Here is a 23,607-nt window from a genome sequence, read left to right as displayed (position 1 = left end):
TCCAAACCCTCTAGAAGGGTTGGAGGATCTTGGTTTTGTGACATAGACACCCACACCAGCAGGAGCATACAGGTAGTTTTCCAGCTTCCATAAATAGACTTTTAAGTAATACACAGTTCTAATTACAGTTTGCCTTGAATATTGATTCTCATTCTTGACAATAATGAATTAAGGAAAATAGCAATGAATTAAGGGAAGAGTCTTTGACCAGGTCTGCCCAGATTCTCTTATCCTTTAATTACCTGGTTCTACACCTGCACTGTAGCTCTTATGCTAACAGAGCCAGCTTTCTGTGACTCTGGCTCCTTCAACACCTACCAAGGCAGCTGAGAATATCCACCTCATTTACTGGATGCTGATGTTATTCTCAAACTGCAAGACACCATCCCATCTATATGTGACAACAGACTCTGAGGTATCCTTGCCAATACATTAAACTCTCTGCTCCTTGTCTCAAACACTGTCTCTCATGTCCTGCCCTCCTGGTTCAAACTTTCAATTCCCAGACTTAACTCTTCCGGTTCATGCTGGTACACATGAGCCCTGTCCTGCAGCTCTTTTAGTGAACACTTCTTCGCTTCTCATACAGGAGAAAGTCTTCCCCCACTTGTCATGTTGAAATGTCACCCTAGTTGCTGGTCTAGGAGTGATGAGGAGAGGCAGATCTTGAGAAGCACAGGCTCATCTTGTGGACTGTCCATCTCAGGAGAGTCTTGTGCATGGTCTACAGATGTTACAGACTGAATCATGTCCCCTCAAAATGAGGTTGGAGTCCTAACACACAGCACCTGAGAATGTGAGCTTATATGGAAATAGGGACTCTGCAGAGGTAATCAAGTTAAGGTGAGTTCATCCTGGATTAGGATGGGCCCTAATCCACTATGAATGGTGCCTTTATGAGAATACAAGACACACAGACACAGAAGGGGCACGTGCCATGTGAAGATAGAATATAGCAAACGAAGCAACTGACAAAGAAGTAATCTCAAAAATATACAAGCAACTCCTGCAGCTCAATTCCAGAAAAATAAACAACCCAATCAAAAAATGGGCCAAAGAACTAAACAGACATTTCTCCAAAGACGACATACAGATGGCTAACAAACACATGAAAAGATGCTCAACATCACTCATTACCAGAGAAATGTAAATCAAAACCACAATGAGGTACCATCTCATGCTGGTCAGAATGGCTGCTATCAAAAAGTCTACAAACAATAAATGCTGGAGAGGGTGTGGAGAAAAGGGAACCCTCTTACACTGTTGGTGGGAATGCAAACTAGTATAGCCACTATGGAGAACAGTGTGGAGATTCCTTAAAAGATTGGAAATAGAATTGCCATATGACCCAGCAATCCCACACCGAGGAAATCAGAATTGAAAGAGACACATGTACCCCAATGTTCATCGCAGCACTGTTTATAATAGCCAGGACATGGAAGCAACCTAGATGTCCATCAGTAGACGAATGGATAAGAAAGCTGTGGTACAAATACACAATAGAAGATTACTTAGCCATTAAAAAGAACACATTTGAATCAATTCTAATGAGGTGGATGAAACCGGAGCCTTTTATACAGAGTCAAGTAAGCCAGAAAGAAAAACATCAATACAGTATACTAACACATATATATGGAATTTAGAAAGATAGTAATGATAACCCTATATGCAAGACAGCAAAAGAGACACAGATGTATAGAACAGTCTTTTGGACTCTGTGGAAAAAGGTGAGGGTGGGATGATCTGAGAGAATAGCATTGAAACATGTATATTATCATATGTGCAACAGGTCGCCAGTCCAGGTTCGATGCATGAGACAGGGTGCTCAGGGCTGGTGCACTGGGATGACCCAGAGGGATGGCATGGGGAGGGAGGTGCAAGGGGGGGTTCAGGATGGGGAACACATGTACACCCATGGCTGATTCATGTCAATGTATGGCAAAAACCACTACAATATTGTAAAGTAATTAGCCTCCAATTAAAAAAAAAGAAAGAAAGAAACAAAGAAGGACGTGATGGATATAAAAGCCAAGGAATTCCAGGGATTGCCAGCAACCATCCAAAGCTAGGAGAGAGCCTTGCAACAGCTTCTTTCTTAAAACCTGTGAGAAGGAACCAACGATTGAGTTCAGACTCTGGTCTCCAGAAGTGTGAGAGAATACATTTCTGTTTAAGGCCCCCTCTTTGTGGCAACTTGTCACAGCAGCCCTGAGAAATGAATGCACCCAGAGGCTGCTCTTTTCCACTTCTGCCAGCCAGTGAAGGCAGCCAAGGGGATTCCAGAGTTTAAACCCTAATATCCTCATCCCAGACCTTGGGATCCCACCTCTTCCCACCTCCTAAAATTAGGAACCTTAATTTTAATATAGACATATATAGAAGTGTGTGCTCAGTCATGTCTGACTCTCTGCAACCCCACAGACTGTAGCCTGCCAGGATCCTTTGTCCATGGAATTTTCCAGGCAAGAATACTGGAGTGGGTTGCCATATCCTACTCCAGGGAATCTTCCTGACCCAGGGATTTTTAGAGTTGTAACTCTATCACGTTTACAATCAAATCTTGTCTGATTTTCAGCACAATCTACCTTCTAACTCCAGAAGATAAGGGTCTGTTGAAATGCTGCCATAAAGGTGAGCTTTCACACTGTACCTTTAGGTGATGATTGACTAGTTTGAATAGGTCATTTTCTTTTCTCAGGGTGTCCCTGGCCATGAACCCCAGACAACTAATCACCATTATGCCACATCTTCCAAGCATCAGGACGACTGTATAGGCCATCCGTCTCCGTCTTCCGACTCCCCACCCCAGTCTAGCCCTGGTCAGAGTTTTATCTATGTGATGCTACAGGACCCCAGGGGTTATCACCACCACGTGAACCTCAGCATTTGGGCCTGCTCCCACCGGCCAGAGAATTATCCAACTTCAGGATTTCCTCCTAAGACTCTGTTTCCTAACACACATATATGCACGCATGCTCAGTCATGTCTGACTCTTTGCAACCCCATGGACTATACCCCATCAGGCTCCTCTGTCCATGGGATTCTCTAGGCAAGAATTCTGGAGTGGGTTGCTATTTCCTTCTCCAGGGAATTTTCCTGATCCAGGGATCAAACCCATGTCTCCTGAGTCTCCTACACTGGCAGGTGGATTCTTTACCACTGCACCACCTGGGAAGCCCCTGCTCCCTACAGACCACTCCTTATATCAACTGTCTTAGATTGGAATCTCCTAAATGAAGAGCCCGACATAGGACTAATTACAAGGAGTTTGTTTGGGAAGTGATCCCAGGAAGTATCAAAAGGGAGTGGAGAAATGAGACTGAGAAGGGGAGGAAGCTGAGATAGGTATGTTAATGAGCTGGTTATCATCTTGGGCCAGTACAGCTCATCCCCATTGGAAAATCTGGGAAACTTCATAGATCTCAACTCAGGGTGTACACCCACCAAGGTCGGGGGGCAAGGGGCAAGCAGCTCTCACCTGCTCCTGGTACCACAGACTTTCCAGCACTTCTGGCCCACCCTGTGTAGGGGCCAAGCACACTCCTGTAGCCAGAGAAAGGGTCACTCAGAGAGTTACAGGTTGTTATAAAGCAGCAGCTGTCTGCTTAAAAACAGTGATGCTGAGGGGACACAGGTAGAATATACACCATACTGCTCTCCTCCAATATAACATACTCAGGGACAGTGAAATGAATACCCCAGTGCTTGTGGACTTGAGTTTGGATAGAGGCGAGGCAGACTCTGAAATAAGAGGGCAAGAAGAAAGCTAATGTCATTTTTCCTTAGTCACTGCCCCCAACAAATAGACCTTTATTCTACTCTTAAGTTCTCAGAGTCAAGAAAGCAAAGAGGGAAATTGCTCAAGTACAGAATGAGCGACTGCATTTATTCAATTAAAGTTATTCCAGTCTTCTCTAGGTGTTGGACAGAATATACTGTCTATGTGGGAACACAAGGAGGCCTACTTGTCTTATGTGAGTTCAGTGCTGACTCAGAAGTTTACTTCAGTAACTGAAGAACATCTTCTTGATGGTGCAGCTGCCACGATGCTAACATAATTTTCCTCGGACATGAGCTGGGGAAAGATATCCTCTAGACAGAATGCCAGTCAAAACAAACAAAAGATATCCCATGGAAGTCATTTACTCTGTTGTTATTTCTTGGATCACACCATGAAAAAAGTCTATCTGCCTGGCTAACAAACACATGAAAAGATGCGCAACATCACTCATTATCAGAGAAATGCAAATCAAAACCACTATGAGGTACCATTTCACGCCAGTCAGAATGGCTGCGATCCAAAAGTCTACAAGCAATAAATGCTGGAGAGGGTGTGGAGAAAAGGGAACCCTCTTACACTGTTGGTGGGAATGCAAACTAGTACAGCCACTATGGAGAACAGTGTGGAGATTCCTTAAAAAACTGGAAATAGAACTGCCTTATGATCCAGCAATCCCACTGCTGGGCATACACACTGAGGAAACCAGAAGAGAAAGAGACACTTGTACCCCAATGTTCATCGCAGCACTGTTTATAATAGCCAGGACATGGAAGCAACCTAGATGTCCATCAACAGATGAATGGATAAGAAAGCTGTGGTACATATACACAATGGAGTATTACTCAGCCATTAAAAAGAATACATTTGAATCAGTTCTAATGAGGTGGATGAAACTGGAGCCTATTATACAGAGTGAAGTAAGCCACAAAGAAAAACACCAATACAGTATACTAATGCATATATATGGAATTTAGAAAGATGGTAACAATAACCCTGTATACAAGACAGCAAAAGAGACACTGATGTATAGAACAGTCTTTTGGACTCTGTGGGAGAGGGAGAGGGTGGGATGATTTGGGAGAATGGCATTGAAATATGTATAATACCATATATGAAATGAGTCGCCAGTCCAGGTTTGATGCACGATTCTGGATGCTTGGGGCTGGTGCACTGGGACGACCCAGAGGGATGGTATGGGGAGGGAGGAGGGAGGAGGGTTCAGGATGGGGAACACATGTATACCTGTGGTGGAATCATTTCGATATTTGGCAAAACCAATACAATATTGTAAAGTTTAAAAATAAAATTAAAAAAAAAAAAAAAAGTCTATCTGCCACCCTCAAGGTCATATGCAGGATTGCCAGCATTTTCTACTTAACTATTTCTAGTGAGGATCACAGTCTGATTTAGGAAATGCTGCCATTTGTAAAGAAATCATTTACATGCTCTCTCTAAAATGTTACTGTTGGTCTTGAAAAAGATTAAAGAAAAAATAAACCATGGAGTCGATACAGCTGCTTCAGACCAGATCAGATCAGTCACTCAGTCGTGTCTGACTCTGCAACCCTATGAATCGCAGCATGCCAGGTCTCCCTGTCCATCACCAACTCCCTAAGTTTACTCAAACTCATGTCCATTGAGTCAGTGATGCCATCCAGCCATCTCATCCTCTGTCGTCCCCTTCTCCTCCTGCCCCCAATCCCTCCCAGCATCAGAGTCTTTTCCAATGAGTCAACTCTTCGCCTGAGGTGGCCAAAGTACTGGAGTTTCAGCTTTAGCATCATTCCTTCCAAAGAAATCCCAGGGCTGATCTCCTTCAGAATGGACTGGTTGGATCTCCTTGCAGTCCAAGGGACTCTCGAGACTCTTCTCCAACACCACAGTTCAAAAGCATCAATTCTTCGGCGCTCAGCCTTCTTCACAGTCCAACTCTCACATCCGTACATGACCACAGGAAAAACCATAGCCTTGACTAGACGAACCTTTGTTGGCAAAGTAATGTCTCTGCTTTTGAACATGCTATCTAGGTTGGTCATAACTTTCCTTCCAAGCACTAGCTTTTTCCCTACCCTCTTGCTTTGTCCGTATAGTCAAAGCTATAGTTTTTCCAATAGTCATGTATGTATGTGAGAGTTGGACCATAAAGAAGGCTGAGCACTGAAGATTTGATGCTTTCAAACTGTGGTGCTGGAGAGAATCCTTGAGAGTCCCTTGGACAGCAAGGAGATCAAACCAGTCAATCCTAAAGGAAATCAACCCTGAATATTCACTGGAAGGACTGATGGTAAAGATGAAGCTCCAATACTTTGGCCACCTGATGTGAAGAGCAGACTTATTGGAAAAGACCCTGATGCTGGGAAAGATCAGGGGCAAGAGGAGAAGTTACTCTGACTCGGGTTTAGCAGAGAAAGTGTTATGCTGTGGGCAGCAAGTAAACTCAATATGGTAGGTTAGTCTATACAAGATTGCTGATCTTCTACAACTCATCAGCTACAAAATTCATACTGTTAAATAACCCTCCAACCAAGTTGCAGGGATGTTTTGTGTCAGTCTCAGCCACCAATAGGGATGCTATCAAGGCAAGCCCCCACAAACAGTTTCCTTTTCTGACTGCTGTGGCTGGACTGGGCCCTTGTGGCTCTTATTAAGATTGCAAGATGAACCTCAGCAACATCAGAGAACTTTGGAAAAAAACAAGTTTATTACTCACAGGTCTTGGAGGATACAAGGCATGCCTGGTACCACACAGTGGCAGGGGATAGGGGGAGTTGGAGACAGAGAAGCAGGGTTCTGCATCTATCAGGGTCAAGGGGAAAATGCCTAGGGTTTCTTGAGCTCACTCTTTGCTGGTGAATTTAAAATATAAGAGTGGAAACTGGGCTTCCCTGGTGGCTCAGTGGTAAAGAATCCACCTACCAATGGAGAAGATATAGGTTCGATCCCTGATCTGGGAAGATCTCACATGCTACAGAACAGCTAAGCCTGTGTGCCACAACCACTGAACCTGTGCTCTAGAGTCCAGGAGCCAGAACTATGGACTCCCGTGTGTCCTGGAACCCGTGCTCCACAAGAGAAGCCACTGCAATGAGAAGCCAGTGAGCCACAGCTGGAAAGTAGCCCCCACACTTCGCTTGAGCACCAATGAAAACCCAGTACAGACAAAAATAAGTAATCTTTTTAAATTAAAAAAATAAAATAAGAGCAGAAACTAAAGCACTGCAGGTGGTCAAAATGGTCATTGATCTCAGTCAACCAGTGATTTTACAGAAAGACGACTTCACAGGCAGGTCAGGTCATTAGCTCTTTATCTGGTTGTGTAGCTGGCACTGTGGTTATTTGAAATAAGTGTACTTAAAGTGGATGCCTGGCCAATCAAAAGCTTAATGCCAGGCGCTTGCATTACCATAAAAAAAAAAAATCTGTCAGTGAACTTTCTTAGATTCAGCACGGCTTAAAAGGAATGAGCAACAACCAGAAAATTAGAGGACACTTTCAAATTTCAAAAAATTGGAGGATACTTCTAGTTTTAAAATGACACTGCCCCTTCTCCTGGAAATCACTGTAAAACAAAGACAATGGGAAATATAAATCAAACTACATCCTCGATGACACCAGAAGACATAAGTGCTCTAGGACACAAAATGAGGAGAAGATGCCAAACTCAGCATCAAACAGGAGGCTAGAAAGATACTGCAAAAGAGCATGCCTGTGACCGCTAACCTCAGCAAAATAGCAAAGCACAGACCCTGTAAAAGAGGTGACACATACAGGTGGGCAAGACCAGTAATTCCTGATTTTGCAAAGCTCTGTGAATCAGTAATGGCACCAAGGAGAAGTGACGGAGGCAGAGCTAAGTGAGAAATCAATAATCATGCCATATTTGTAGGGCACAAACTGTCTATAAGGCTGGTTAGATACAACTGCTCATTCTTGCTAGTTAAAGGGAGTAAAGGCTACATGAGCCCATATAACCTATCTCATGAAAAATGTCACTGTGAAACAGGATAGATTCTTGCTAGCCTGAATATGACCTGACTCCCACCACTATACAATCCCTTTCCAACACACACAGACAACTTCTGCAAAGACCTGTTTTAAGAAGTTCTCATCTTATTCAAGGAAGAATAATAATAAAAATGTATCCAGCCCTGGGACTTCCCTGGTGGTCCAGTGGCTAAGACTCCACACTCCCAATACAGGGGCCCTGGGTTCCATTCCTGGTCAGGGAACTAGATCCCAAATGTCACAACTAAAAGATCCTGTGTGCCGCAACTAAGACCCCGTGCAGCTGAATGAATGAATGAATAAAGGATCCAGCCCTACAACATAATTTGCTGCGGTATTCACTAACACATTGTTTATAATGACAAAATATTGGAAACACATTAGATGTCTGTCATAGGCAATAGTTACATACTGTTATCTCCAAACAATAGATTGGGCTTCCCAGGTGGCGCTAGTGGCAAAGAACCCGCCTGCCAATGCAGGAGACATAGGAGACACAGGTTTGACCCCTGGTTCGGGAAGATCCCCTGGAGAAGGGCATGGCAACCCACTCCAGTATTCTTGCCTGGAGAATCTAATGGACAGAGGAGCCTGGTGGGCTATGGTCCACAGGGTCGCAAAGAGTCGGACACGACTGAAGGGACTTAGCACAGCACACAGCAAACAACAGATTACTGTGCATCTGTTGAAAAGACTGATGATTCTGTACGTACTAATAAAGTACTCTATGTCAGCCAGGATGGTCTGGGTCATCGCAGTAACAAACAACCCCAATATTTCAGCAGGTTATCACAATAAAACTTTATTTTACAATCATAAAATATACATTCCTTAAGCAGGGGAATGTCCTGCTCCATATAATTCAAGGACCTGGGTTTGCCAGCTAGAACATCATAATCATAGTGGCAGGAAGGAGAGAGATAAAAAGAATTATGACCTACTCTAAAGTCTTTCTACCCAGAAGTGACACATGTCACTTCTGATTACACTTCATTGGTTAAAGCAAGTCATATATATGATCATGACTAACTACAAAGGGTCAGAGAAGTGCATTCCTACTAATTAGCCAAAAGGAGAACTGGAAATAATTAATGAGTAGCAATGTTTACTATCATTTCCCAGAGATACTAAGTGAAAGGAAAAAGCATGCTTTATTCTTCACATTAAAAAACATATGACATATACTGTGTATTTTTGATATGCATTGAGTATTTCTGGAAATCCATGCTGAAAATCAGATAGTTCTAGGTAGGCATAGAAAAAACTGAGTGGTTTAATTTTCTTAAAGGCTTAATTTTCACTGTATAGGATTTTGTATTTTATGTATTTCATACCAGATACATGTATTATCTACTAAAAACTTATATTTAAAAACAAAAAAAAGTAAAAGGCATCCCCTTTGACCCTAAAGCATAAAAGGCAATATAAGAAATTTATCTGAATTTGACTCCCCTTAAAGAAAACAATGCAAGGGTTTCCCCGAAGGAACAGATGAGTCCTGAAGAGACTTTTTAAAATTATTTAAATTGATAAAGATTTAGTAATCATGACTTATAAAATTTCCAAATGGCAGACATTTTTAAATTCAGAGACAGAATCAATAGATCTTGATCTGAAATGAATTTGATAGTGATCAATGTCTATGAAAAAGACGACCAGATCACCACATGATGCAGCTACCCATTTTTGGCCAGAACAACTGAGTCATAAATGCCTTTGCTTGGTTGTATTGAGTGAAATAAGTCATACAGAGAAGGAGAAACAGACTCAGAGACTGAATGAATTTATGGTTGCTGGAGGGTGAAGACTGGAGGGAAGGGATAGTTAGGGAGGTTGTGATGGAAGGGTACACACTGCTATATTTAAAATGGATAACCAACAATGGCCCACAGGGATAGCACCGGGAACTCTGCTCAATGTTATGTGGCAGCCTGAATGGGAGGGGAGTTTGGAGGCAAATGGATACATGTATATGTATGGCTGAGTCCCTCTGCTGTCCACCTGAAACTGTCATAACACTGGCAATCAGCTATACCTCGATACAAAATAAAAAGCTTTTCAAAATGCATTAGTTTGTGAGGAGTAAACTCCCTCACAAGTACACATTATTATTTGATAACAGTCAATTAGAAACTTTGGTTCTTGATGACAGCATTATGGATAAGATGTGAACTGTTCTCTGTCCATCAAAGAAAGCCCAACTACTTTCTAAAATCAGCTTGAAAGAGGCTTGTATCAGGGAGAAAAGGATGTTCTTTCCTTATATAAACTGCACGTCTAGTACATTTCCCCAGCCCGAGATCATTTTTAATACAAACGTCATCTTGTTACAGAATTCTCAGAGCTCTCAAAGTTCCATAAATCACTAATTAGTTATGCCACATGTATAGCAACTTCCAAGTTCTGTGTCTCTCCATACAGATAGTTCTGTTGGGGGAAAAAAATAAGACCAGATATTTCTGGGCCCTTGAATACCACCATCTACCCCACATAATGGCTTCCTCCACACCTCTGTCCCAGAAACACAAAAGCTCACAGTTGAAATAAGCCACCTGGGTGCCTCAGTCTGGGACTCTGACCACTAGGAAGAATGAAGCAGTGTCTTGAAAGTAATCACAGGTAGGATCCACTTTGCTCGGGCTCTGTGTCCTGAGGTGGGAGCCAGAGAGGGTCTGAATATAAATAGAGCTCATCACGGCTCCTTTCCAGCCATTCTGCCTCAAATGGCTGGCCAGTTTGGGGTGCCACAGCAAACCTAGGATGAAAGAAGATCTCAAAATAGCCTGCACATTCAGAGACAAGTTCAAGGACTGAAGAATAAAGGTGAAGTAGGAGAGAAGGAAATGCTTTTCTGTTATGGAATCAGCTGCAATAAAATGATGTAATATAAAAGCAGATTCTTAGAAAACCATGGGAAAAAACAGCATCTCCACTGCTTCTGCACCAGGACAAACCATCAGCCCTTAAAGGAATAGGACACTCGTGAGGAAGGAGCCTAGTTCTCATGAACTTCTCCAGTGGCTCAGTGGTTAACAATCTGCCTGCCACGCAAAAGACAAAGGAGACTTGGGTTTGATCCCTTTCGGGAAGATTGCCTGGAGAAGGAAATGGCAACCCACTCCAGTATTCTTGCCTAGAGAATCCCATGGACAGAGGAGCCTGGTGGACTACATTCCACTGGCTCACGAAGAGTGAAACACAACTGAGTGACTAAATAACAAAAACAATAGAAAACCAAGGTCTCAGGAGAACTCAAATTCAGCTCAAAGAAAGTGACTCTATAATCAGAGTATACCAGTTAAGGTCCCCAAGAAAAAGAAATGCAAAAAGGCAAAATGGTTGTCTGAGGAGGCCTTACAATACAAATAGCTGAAAGAAGAAGAGACATGAAAAGCAAACGAGAAAAAGAAAGATATATCCATCTGAATGCAGATTTCCAAAGAATAACAAGGAGAGATAAGAAAGCCTTCCTAAGTGATCAGTGCAAAGAAACAGAAGAAAACAACAGAATGGGAAAGACAAGAGATCTCTTCAAGAAAATTAGAGATACCAAGGGAATATTTCATGCAAAGATGGGCACAATAAAGGACAGAAATGGTATGGATCTAACAGAAGCAGAAGATTTTAAAAAGAGGTGGCAAGAATACATAAAAGAACTGTACAAAAAAGATTCTCATGACCCAGATAACCACCTAGAATGCTCACTCACCTAGAGCCAGACATCCTGGAATGTGAAGTCAAGTGGGCCTTGGAAAGCATCACTACAAACAAAGCTAGTGGAAGTGATGGAATTCCAGTTGAGCTATTTCAAATCCTAAAAGATGATGCTATGAAAGTGATGCACTCAATATGCCAACAAATTTGGAAAACTCAGCAGTGGCCACAGGACTGGAAAAGGTCAGTTTTCATACCAATCCCAAAGAAAGGCAATACCAAAGAATGTTCAAACTACCACACAATTGCACTCATTTCCGATGCTAGCAAAGTAATGCTCAAAATTCTCCAAGCAAGGCTTCAACAATACATAAACTGAGAATCCCCAGATGTTCAAGCTGGATTTAGAAAAGGCAGAGGAACCAGAGATCAAATTGCCAACATCCACTGGATCATTGAAAAAGCAATAGAGTTCCAGAAAAACATCTACTTCTACTATATTGACTCCACTAAAGCCTTTGACTGTATGCATCACAACAAATTGGAAAATTCTTAGAGATGGGAATACCAGACCACCTTACCTGCCTCCTGAGAAATCTGTATGCAGGTCAGGAAGCAACAGTAAGAACCGGACATGGAACGACTGACTGGTTCCAAATTGGGAAAGGAGTACATCAAGGCTGTGTATTGCCACCCTGCTTATTTAACTTATCTGCAGAGTACATCATGTGAAATGTCAGACTGGATGAAACACAGGCTGGAATCAAGATTGCTGGGAGAAATATCAATAACCTCAGATTTGTAGATGACACCACCCTTATGGTAGAAAATGAAGAGAAACTAAAAGAGTCTCTTGATGAAGGTGAAAGAGGAGTGAAAAAACTGGCTTAAAACTCAACATTCAAAAAACTAAGATCATGGCATCCGGTCCCATCACTTCATGGCAAATAGATGGGGAAATAATGGAAACAGTGAGAGACTTTATTTTGGGGGGCTCCAAAATCACTGAGGATGGTGACTGCAGTCATGAGATTAAAAGATGTATTCTCCTTGGAAGAAAAACTATGACAAACCTAGACAGAGTATTAAAAAGCAGAGACATTACTTTTTCCAGTAGTCATGTATGGATGTGAGAGTTGGACCGTAAAGAAGACTGAGTGCCGGAGAATTGATGTTTCTGAACTGTGGTGTTGGAAAAGACTCTTGAGAGTCCCTTGGAGTGCAAGGAGATCAAACCAGTCAATTCTAAAGGAAATCAATCCTGAATATTATTTGGAAGGACTGATGCTAAAACTGAAGCTCCAATACCTTGGCCACCTGATGCAAAGAGGTGACTCACTGGAAAAGACCCTGATGCTGGGAAAGATTGAGGACAGGAGGAGAAGGGGGCGACAGAGGACAAGATGGTTGGATGGCATCACCAACTCAATGGACATGAGTTTGAGCAAGCTCCAGGAGACAGGGAAGGACAAGGAAGCCTGGAGTGCTGCAGTCCATGGGGTCGCAAATAGTCGGAGAGGACTGAGCAACTAAACAGCAACCAACTGGGGAGACATGTCCTGTTCTATGTCTTTGTGTTTTTTTCAACATGACCAACAGAAAAAAATAAAATTTTAAGAGGAATCTATATAAATACACCTACTAATAAGAAAAACATACTTTACCAGACCATCTGTCCCGATTGTGTATTTTGAAAATCCTATCATATTATTTTGATTTATACAAACAGCATAAATTGAGCACCTACTACATACAAGGAACTAAGCTGGATACAAGGCATGCAAGATTAAGAGAGCCAGTACCCCAGACCTCATAACTTTACTAGCTAGACATATAACGAAAAACTCATTGTAACAGCTGCATTGAACAGATTGCTCAGCATTTGATGGGAACTCAGTGAGTGTTTACTGAAAAAATAAATTTTAAATAGAGGAGTGATAGAGAATTATTTTTAAAAAGACAATGCCTGAATTTGATCAGGAGAGACACATCAGAGACAAGGAGATAAGCGAACTTAGAATTTACAGATAATTTAAAATTCTCCAGGAGGGTGGGCAAGGATGGAGGCAGCCTTCTTGAGAAAGCCTTATTCATGAAACTGCAGACGTGCCAGCCTTGCAGCAAGGACTCAGGTTATGGAATTGGCTGCATATTGGCAAAAGGTTGTTAAAGACAAGGTTTGGAGTGTAGGTCAAGTCCAGATCACAAAAAGCAGTCTGAGGAGTTTCGCACTTCTGCTGGAACAAATGAGGCGGTCACTGTGGTTTTGTATTGAAATAATCTCCTTCGCATCTGGAAAATAATCTCCTTCGCATCTTTTCCATCTGGAAAATGAAATTGAGTTATCAGAAGTGGATAGCAGGATGAGAGCCAAAATCAGTCACGGAAAAGAGGAGGTTTCCAGAAACACTTCAGAAGATGGAATGGGGACGGAGGCCTGGGTGGAATCTGGGGGGAAAAGGAGAGAAAGAAAGACAATATTGGGTGACTGTGAAATACACAGAAAATGGGACTTCCCTGGTGGTCCAATGGCTAAGACTCCACACTCCCAATGCAGGGGGTCCAGGTTCATCCCTGGTTGGCAAACTAGATCCCACATGCTACAGATAAAATTCCTGAGTGCCAAAACCAAGGCCCAGCACAGCCAAATAAAAACTTAAAAGAAAGAAAGAAAGAAATACGCGGAAGAGATTGGAGAGATGGTGAATGCAGAAAGCCAGGGGTTAGGGAGGTGATACAGGTCATAAATTCTGTTTGAGGACATTGACTTTCAGGTGAGTTGGAATCAGATGGGAAAATCCAGTAGGCAAAGAGAATAGATTTTGAGGCTAGGAGACATGGCTAAGATTAAGACTTGAGGGTCACAGAGTCATCAACACCAGGAGCTTTTAGGTAATCTGAAGGTAATAATTAGTATTACCAATACCATAAAAGCAAATAACATTGTTATTGATAACAATATGCCCTGCTTAGTGTTTTATTACAGATTACATGTAATTCTTATAACAAACTTTTCAAAGTAGATATAATTATTATCCAATTTTTTTTTTTCAGATAAGTCAGCTGAAACACACACAGACTGTCCTGTCCTAGGTCTCAGAGCCAGCAAGTGCTGGAGCAGAGAAGCTCTAGACAAGAGGACAAGTCCAGAATCTACCCCAAAATGTGTTTTGCGTGGCCAGCGCAGCACTTTCATGAATTAAATTTGACTTTGGCCATTGCCTGCAGCCTGCTCCACAAGTTCACCACCCTCCCCAGCATACCACTGTGTCTTAATCCCACCTACGTAATTGACGGACACTAAGATGAACTGTCCAGATCCCCTCTCATGGAAGGACCTGTCTGTCACAAGCAACTGTCAGCTCCTTCAGGGTTTGTCTCAGTGGCAGGCAGCTGCCTGTCCCTAGATCACACCTCTTCCAGGGCATCCAAAGACTGATGGAGACAAGAAGGGGAGAAAGGCCAGGCCATCTTGGCCCAACACAGGATGACTCTGATGGGTCATTCCCACTTCAGAACCCTGCTGAGTTTGGATGAGGCTCTCAGCATGCATCGTGACTCACCGTCTTCTTTCCAGTTCTGCTTCCTTTCCTTCCCTCCCTCCCATGGGTGTTGTTCTCTAGGGCACTTACCAATTAGTGTTTTGCTCACTAAATTCCATCCTAGAGTGCACATCTAGAAGTACTCAGCCTGTGACATGTAACCTGCCCATTCCTTGAACACAGTGAATTTTTACACCTACAAAAGGCACAAGCATTGTCTTAAGAGTTTCTGAATGTTTAAGATTTAGCTTAGTGTATGAACAAAAGCAAGTACAAAGGGCCTGTCACCAGTTGAACAAAAGTTGACTCAGATTCCTTTCCAGGCCAGAAAATCCACTGTGAGCTCAGTCTGGGGGTTGCTCCAACCATGGCTCCCATCTGCCTCCCCTACATCTTTATATTTGAATGCCTACTCTCCAAAGTCTCCAAGCCTACAACCTGACCTGTCTAAGGCCCAGCCCTAAGCTAGTTCAACAGGGGATAGAGCGTCAGGCTGTTGACTAGACTCACTCCTGCCCCATGCATCAACTGAGTCAATGTCTGGAAAGGGGTTAACACATATCCCTGGCACTAACTTTTTCCTTTGGCTGAGAACTTCCACCGCCTCCCTCAAGTTCTTCTGTTAAAATGCAAATAATCTAAGTATATATGTCTGTATGTCTTCATTATTTATGAATTGATAAAAAGATGAGAAGGATTCAGGCCAAAACATAAACAATGGTTTTCTTTGGGTTGTAGAATTGTTGGTATTTCTTTTTTTTATTTTTCTACAGGACTGATGCTGAAGCGCCAATACTTTGGCCACCTGATGTGAAGAGCCAACTCATTGGAAAATACCCTGATGCTAGGAAAGATTGAGGGCGGGAAAAGAAGGGGGTAACAGAGGATGAGATGGTTAGTCAGCATCACTGACTCAATGGACATTGAGTTTGAGCAAACTCCAGGAGATAGTGAAGGACAGGGAGGCCTGGAGTGCTGCAGTCCATGGGGTTGCAAAGTGTCGGACAGGACTTAAGCAACTGAACAACAACAAATTTTCTAAAATGAACCTGGGCTGTTTTTACAATAATGTTTAAAATGAGTTTTCAAATACAAAAGGACTGTACCCTTCTTCTCTGCAGATAACCTTGGAAAAGGAAGCCCATTAAGCTATGAGCATGAGAGGAAGGTATTAATACCTTGCTGTCAATGATTTGGAAAGTCAGCCAGTTGATATCAGAGCATCGAGGAAAATGAGATGTTGAAAAGTTCTATGTTAGATGAAGCTGGCCACAGTGAGAGGCCATAGTTTTCTGATTAAGGCATCTAAGGTCAACTAGAGGAGGAAGGCTTTGCAAAAATGGACACAGGAGACTAACCTTATTCCTCAACCTCCAGTCATCCATCCTTTTGCCCCTACCCCCATAGCACGCAGGAGAAGGAGCAGAAGCCAGATGCACTTCTACCCCTTATGGCAGGGGAGTGCTTCTGCCTGCCCCTCTTCCTCCTCTGATGATTTCTGAAGTCCCTTTTATCTCTCACCTGTGAATTTCAAGCCTAGGTCTTCCCTGGTGGCTGAGATGATAAAGAATCTGCTTGCAATGCAGGAGACCTGGGTTCAATTCCTGGGCCAGGAAGATCCCCTGGAGAAGGAAATGGCAACCCACTCCAGTATTCTTGCCTGAAGAATTTCACGGACAGAGGAGCCTGGTGGGCAAGAGTCCATGGGGTAGCAAAGAGTCAGATGTGACCGAATGAGTAACACAGAACTAGGCCAAAGCACTTGATCCTTTTCTCACCTCCTCCAGGCTTGGCTCTGAGGCGTCTTACTGTCCAAGATGGGGAGAAGCCTACCAAACAGGAGCCCAAACTAGAACACCAAGAAGAAAGGGCACTGAGCCCTTCAGCTTAGCCTCGTCTATGCCCGGGGATGCCTTTCAGCAAAGCCCAGCTTCACCTGCATTGCCATGCACTGGCCTTGTGACCTCGCAGCTCTCCCTGCTGCCAGGCTCCTGTGTTCACTGCAGTTCTCACTGGGACCCTGCTGTCCCCTGGGGTCTGCCGCCTCCCGGTTGCCCCCGACCCAGTGCTGTCCGCCTGTGTGTGGGAACATGCAGACATCTTCCGTGCTCTGTGGAAGACAACGGAGACCCGGCTCTGTCCTGCATGGTCCCCTCATATCCAGTTGTTACTAGAAGCACCCGCATTAAAGCTTGGCCCAGGGAGTGGGGAGTCAGGGAGAAAATCAAGGCGCCCCAGCTCCTTTCCTTTTCTTCTCTATGGAGGATGAGGTCAGCACTTTGCACAGGTCCTCTGGGGTTACCTTTATGCATTAAGACAGCTCCCTGGCTTTCACCTTCAACAGCCAGCACTGAAGGGTCTTCTCTGAAAGAGTTCTCAGAGTCCACTTCACCTGCAAGCCTAGAAAGTAGACTTGTCTGTGAATGTGTGTTCCTAGTGCCTAACCCTCTTCCCCTTAGTGGAGGATGAGGAATAAGGTTAGTGTAATGTCTCCCTGCAGTCTTTGCAATCCCAGGGACTGCAGCACACCAGGCTTACCTATCCTTCACTATCTCCTGGCATTCGCTCAAACTCGTTTCCACTGAGTCAATGATGCCATCCAACCATCTCATCATTGGTTGCCCTCTTCTCCTTTGCCTTCAATCTTTCCCAGCATCAGGGTCTTTTCCAATGAGTTGACTCTTCTAATCAGGTGGCCAGAGTACTAGAACTTCAGCATCAGTCCCTCCAATGAGTATTCAGAGTTGCTTTCCTTTAGGATTTTCTGGACTGATCTCCTTGCTGTCCAAGGAACTCTCAAGAGTCTTCTCCACAGTCTTCACCACAGTTTGAAAGCATCGATTGTTCAGTGCTCAGCCTTCTTTATGGTCCCACTTTCACATCCGTACATGACTATGGAAAAACCATAACTTTGGCTATGCGGACCTTTGTCAGTAAAGTGATGTCTTGATTTTTAATACCCTAGGTCTGTCACAGCTTTTCTTCCAAGGAGCAGATGTCTTTTAATTTCATGGCTGCAGTCACGGTCCTTAACCAATAGCTAATGGGGCAGGAACATAAGAGCCTCAGCAGCCTTGCTGTGGGTTGGGACAAACCCTCAAGTTCCCCTGGAGGGTTGGGGGTGGAAGTCCTTCCTTCTGAGGCCCCCCTTCCTTCCCCATCTCCCTGGCTACTGCCTTGAATGCATCACTTACTCACACGTGAACGCACTCTCCAGGTCTGCTTCTGGGAAACATGACTTAAGACTCTCCATTTCCCTCTCTTCTTTCGTCTTCCTAGAAGCAGTGAGCTCAAACCACTTCTATAGTCTGCTTTCCTTCTACCATACTTCAGTATAGTAGAAGGAAACCTCACTTCTTAGAGTGGTGAAATCTCTAACTTTTTTTGAAAATGTCTTTCTAAAGAAATACCAAGACAAGTGATTCAGCACAATCTTCTTTTAACAAGACAGATACACTCTGAGAAAATGGAAACCCAGGAACCCTCTTGGACTTTGCAATAATGACAGTTGACAAGAGCCTTGGGCCATTTATCTCAGAATTTTAAACTTAGAATACCCTGATCCCTTTATTGAATTTTATGTTAAACTTGTTCAATTATTTTCAACCAAATTGCAAGTTATCCTCCAGATGCTAAATTTGACCTGCTTTTTGAAAATAGGTTAGACGTTCTGTGTGCTCCTCTGAAATCTGACATTGTTCCATAACTAACATTAACTTAAAAATCGGAGTGAGCCGCCTTTGCAATAAACTGTCAATAAAATATGGTCTGCAGAGACTTGACTAAGTTTGCTTCTGATTGGTTTTAAAAGTTTAATATGAAACAAGAAGCTCCTGATATTGGGCTAATTTCTTCTTCAAATCAATCCTGCTTATGTAGTGCATTAGGAAGCACCATTAAGCTTGTGCATGGTATCACAAGGCCAAGCCTGAACTTCATTAACCATAAAATAAAAGATCAGCCATGATGTCAACCTGGAGACCTAGAGCCCCAGTTTCAGGAGGAGGAGATTTGATGCTTCTCTTTCCACCAGTCTTCTAGACTAACTTTAGATATATCATTTTAGAATCTCTAAGTGAAGATATTCCAAAGAATGCTCATGCTTAATGATATAGTGAGTCGGTTTCATCAAGCTAATTTTTGTCCTCCTGTGAATTTCATCAAACTTTTTTTGCCAAACAGAACATGGTAAAGCGAAGAATTATTACCAAAGTTGTAGGTAATTTAGACATTCAGGACCACAATTAAATCTGAAATGAACATTGCTACTAAATTAGCTAGCACACTTCTACCATTATTCTCCTCCTTGTGGCCAAATTAACAATACCAGAAATAGCAAGCAACTCTTGAAAGCAGAAAATTACATTACATGTAGAAGGGAGGTTGTTGTTTAGTCACTCAGTCATGTCTGACTCTTTGCAACCTCATGGACTGCAGCACACCAGGCTTCCCTGTCCTTCACTATCTCCTGGAGTTTGCTCAAACTCATGTCCCCTGAGTCAGTGATGCCATCCAATCATCTCATCCTCTGTCGCCCTCTTCTCCTCCTGCTCTCAATCTTATGGTATGGAAGGGTTGAGCAAATAATATTCTCTGAGGGTTTTGAGTACTTACCATGTGACAGATACTATCTTAGAAGCTTTATCATATTAAACTCCTTAATCCTCACACCAATGAGGATTATCAGTGAGATAAGTACTATTATTATCCCCATTTTCCAGAAGAGAAAATGTAGTTACCAACAGCAAGGCATTATCCCTCATGTACTGTTTTAGGGGGTGAGGAATTAAACTCAGTTTTCCTCCAAAGCCTATACTCTCACCAACTATGGGATCAAGCTGCCTCTGATAGAAGACTGACTCAATCAAAAAGCAAACAAACAAACCTTCCTCCATAATCAACCAGGAAACCTAAACTTCTTTCTGTGGGACCAATTCCATGAAAAAGGCCAGGGCCTCAGAAGGCCTGTATAAACTTGTAAACAAAAGAAGGCGGCAGCACCTAGTGACCCCGGCACCACTGAGCGGTACGGATGGGCACCATTCTCCAAGACCGCAGTGTGAGTGGCTCCCCCTGGAGGCGGGCAGCCCTGAAGCAGGAAGAAAATGACCAAGTCCGTGAATCGCTGGAGATGCTTTGGATTGCAGTGAGGTCCAAAAGACAGAAGGAGGGAAGCCTGGGGAAACGACTAGGCCAGCCAAGCAGAGGTGTGAGGCTGTGGGAATTTGATACAAAGCAAAAACGTCACCAAAATGGGAGCTGGGAGGTGACTGAAGAAATTCCTGGCCTGCTTAGAATTTTGACAGATTGGATCCTCAATTAAATTTGCTCTGAATTCTTAACTGCCCATTGGCCTCCTCTCAAATCAGTCCCAACAGAATGTACTTTGGGCATCAATCACAGCCTTATCGTGGAGAAGGGGCTTGTGTAACTCAATGAAGCTATGAACCATGCTGCACAGGGCCTCCCACAGATAGACGGGTCATAATGAAGAGTTCAGACAAACAACGGTCCATGGAGAAGGAAATGACAAAGCACCCCGGTATTCTTGCCCTGAAAACTCCATGAACAATATGAAAGGCAAAAAGATATGACACCAGAAGATAAGCTTCCTCAGTTTGAAGGTGCCCAATATGCCCCTGAGGAAGAGTGAAGGGCAATTAATAATAGCTCTAGAAAGAATGAAGCTGCTTGGCCAAAGGCAAACAATGCTTAGTTGTGGATATGTCTGGTAGTGAAAGGAAAGACTGATGCTGGAAAGAACAATTTTGCATAGGAACCTGGAATGTTAGGTCCATGAATCAAGGCAAATTGGACATGGTCAAGCAGGAGACTGGAGAAGGAAATGGCAATCCACTCCAGTATTCTTGCCTGGAGAATCCTAGGGATGGAGGAGCCTGTTGGGTGCTGTCTATGGGGTTGCACAAAGTCGGACACAACTGACGTGACTTAGCAGCAGCAGCAGCAGCAAGCAGGAGATGGAAGATTGAACATTGATATCTTAGGAATTAGTAAACTAAAATGGACAGAGAATGAGTGAATTTAATTTGGATGACCATTATATCTACTACTGTGGAAAAGAATCCCTTATTTTTTTTTAAAAAAAGGAGTACCCCTCATAGTCAACAGAAGAATCCAAAATGCAGTACTTGGGTGCAACCTCAAAAATGACAGAATGATCTCAGTTCATTGCCAAGGGAAGCCACTTAACATCACAGTAATCCAAGTCTATGACCTAACCACAGATGCTGAAGAAGCTGAAGTTGAATGATTCTATGAAGACCTATAAGACCTTCTAGAACTTACACCAAAAAAAAGATATCCTTTTCATTATAGGGGATTGAAAATGCAAAAGGAGGAAGTCAAGAGATACCTGGAGCAACAGGCAAGTTTGGCCTTCAAGTACAAAATGAAGCAGGGTAAAGGGTAACAAGAGAACATGCTGGTCACGGCAAACACCCTTGCCAACAATTCAAGAGACAACTCTCTACGTGAACATCAGCAGATGATCAATACCAAAATCAGAATTAATTATATTCTTTGCAGCTGAAGATGGAGAAGCTCTATACAGTCAGCAAAAGCAAGACTAGGAGCTGACTGTGGCTCAGGTCATCGGCTCCTTGTTGCAAAATTTAGGTTTAAGTTGAAGAACGCAGGGAAAACCACTAGACCATTCAGAAATGACCTAAATCAAATCCCTTATGACTATATAATGGAAGTAAAGAATAGATTCAAGGGATTAGATCTGGTAGACAGAGTGCCTAAAGAGCCATGGATGGAAGTTCATAATTTGTACAGGAGGCAGTGACCAAAACCATCCCCAAGAAAAAGAAATGCAGGAAGGTAAAGTGGTCGTCTAAGAAGGCTTTACAAATAGCTGAGGAAAGAAGAGAAGTGAAAGGCAAAGGAGAAAAGGCAAGATATACTCAACTGGATGCAGAGTTCTAGAGAACAGCAAGGAGAGATAAGGCTTTCATAAGTGAATGCAAATAAATACAGGAAAATAATAGAATGGGAAAGACTAGAGATCTCTTCAAGAAAATTGGAGATATCAAGGGAACATTTTATGCAAGGATGGGCACAGTAAAGGACAGAAGTGGTAAAGACCTAATAGAAGCAGAAGATATTAAGTAGAGGTGGCAATAACACATAGAAGAACTATACGAAAAAACGTCTTAATGACCTGGATAACCATGATGGTATGGTCACTCACCTAGAGCCAGAGATCCTGAAGTGTGAAGTCAAGTGGGCCTTAGGAAGCATTACTACAACAGAGTTGGGGGGGGCGGGGGGATGGAATTCCAGTTGAGTAATTTACAATTCTAAAATTCTAAATAATCCTATTTAAAATCCCAAAAGATGATGTTGTCAAAGTGCTACACTCACTATTTCAGCAAATTTGGAAAACTGAGCAGTGGCCACAGGACTAGAAAAGGTCAGATTTCATTCCAACCCCAAACAAGGGCAATGCCAAAGAATGTTCAAACTATTGCACAATTGCACTCATTTCACAGGCTAGCAAGTATGCTCAAAATCCTTCAAGCTAGGTTTTAGCGGTACGTGAACCAAGAACTTCCAGATGTACAAGCTGGGCTTAGAAAAGGTGGAGGAAACAGAGATCAAATTGCCAACATTTGCTGTGTCATAGAGAAAGCAAGAAAAGAAAGCAAGTAGATGTTTTCTACTTCTGCTTCATTGACTATGTAAAAGCCTTTGACTGTGTGGATCACAGCAAACTGTAGAAAATTCAAAAGATGGGAATACCAGATCCTCCTACCTGCCTCCTGAGAAACCTGTATGCAGGTCAAGAAGCAACAGTTAGAACCAGACATGAATTGGGAAAGGAGTACGTCAAGGCTGTATGTTGTCACTCTGTTTATTTAACTTATATGCAGAGTACATCAGGCAAAATGCCAGGCTAGGTGAATCACAAAATGGAATAAAGACTGCCAGGAGAAATATCAATAACCTCAGATACGCAGAGAATACCACTAATGACAGAAAGCGAAGAGGAACTAAAGAGCCCCTTGATGAGGGTGAAAGAGGAGAATGAAAAAACTGGCTTGAAACTCAATATTAAAAAAAAAAAATGGAGATCACGGCATCCGGTCCCATCACTTCATGGCAAATAGATGGGAAAACAATGGAAACAGTGACAGACTTTATTTTCTTGGGCTCCAAAATCACTGATGACAGTAACTGCAGCCACAAAATTAAAAGACACTTGCTTCTTGGAAGAAAGCTATGACAAACCTAGACAGCATATTAAAAAGCAGAGACATTACTTTGCCAATAAAGGTCTGTATAGTTAAAGCTGTAGTTTTTCCAGCAGTCATGTATGTATGTGAGAGTTGGACCATGAAGAAGGCTGAGCCCTGAAGAACTGATGCTTTGAACTGTGGTATTGGAGAAGACTCTTGAAAGTCCCTTGGATAGCAAGGAATTCAAACCAGTCAATCCTAAAGGAAATCAGTCCTGAACATTCACTGGAAGGACAGATGCTGTAGCTGAAGTTCCAATACTCTGGCCACCTAATTAGAAGAGCCGATTCATTGGAAAAGACCCTGATGCTGGGAAAGATTGAAGGCAAAAGAAGAGGGAGGCAGATGATGAGACGTTTAAATA

Source organism: Bos indicus x Bos taurus, chromosome 14 (genome assembly GCF_003369695.1).
Source record: "Bos indicus x Bos taurus breed Angus x Brahman F1 hybrid chromosome 14, Bos_hybrid_MaternalHap_v2.0, whole genome shotgun sequence".
NCBI lineage: Eukaryota > Metazoa > Chordata > Mammalia > Artiodactyla > Bovidae > Bos > Bos indicus x Bos taurus.
Note: the sequence above shows the minus strand (reverse complement) of the source record.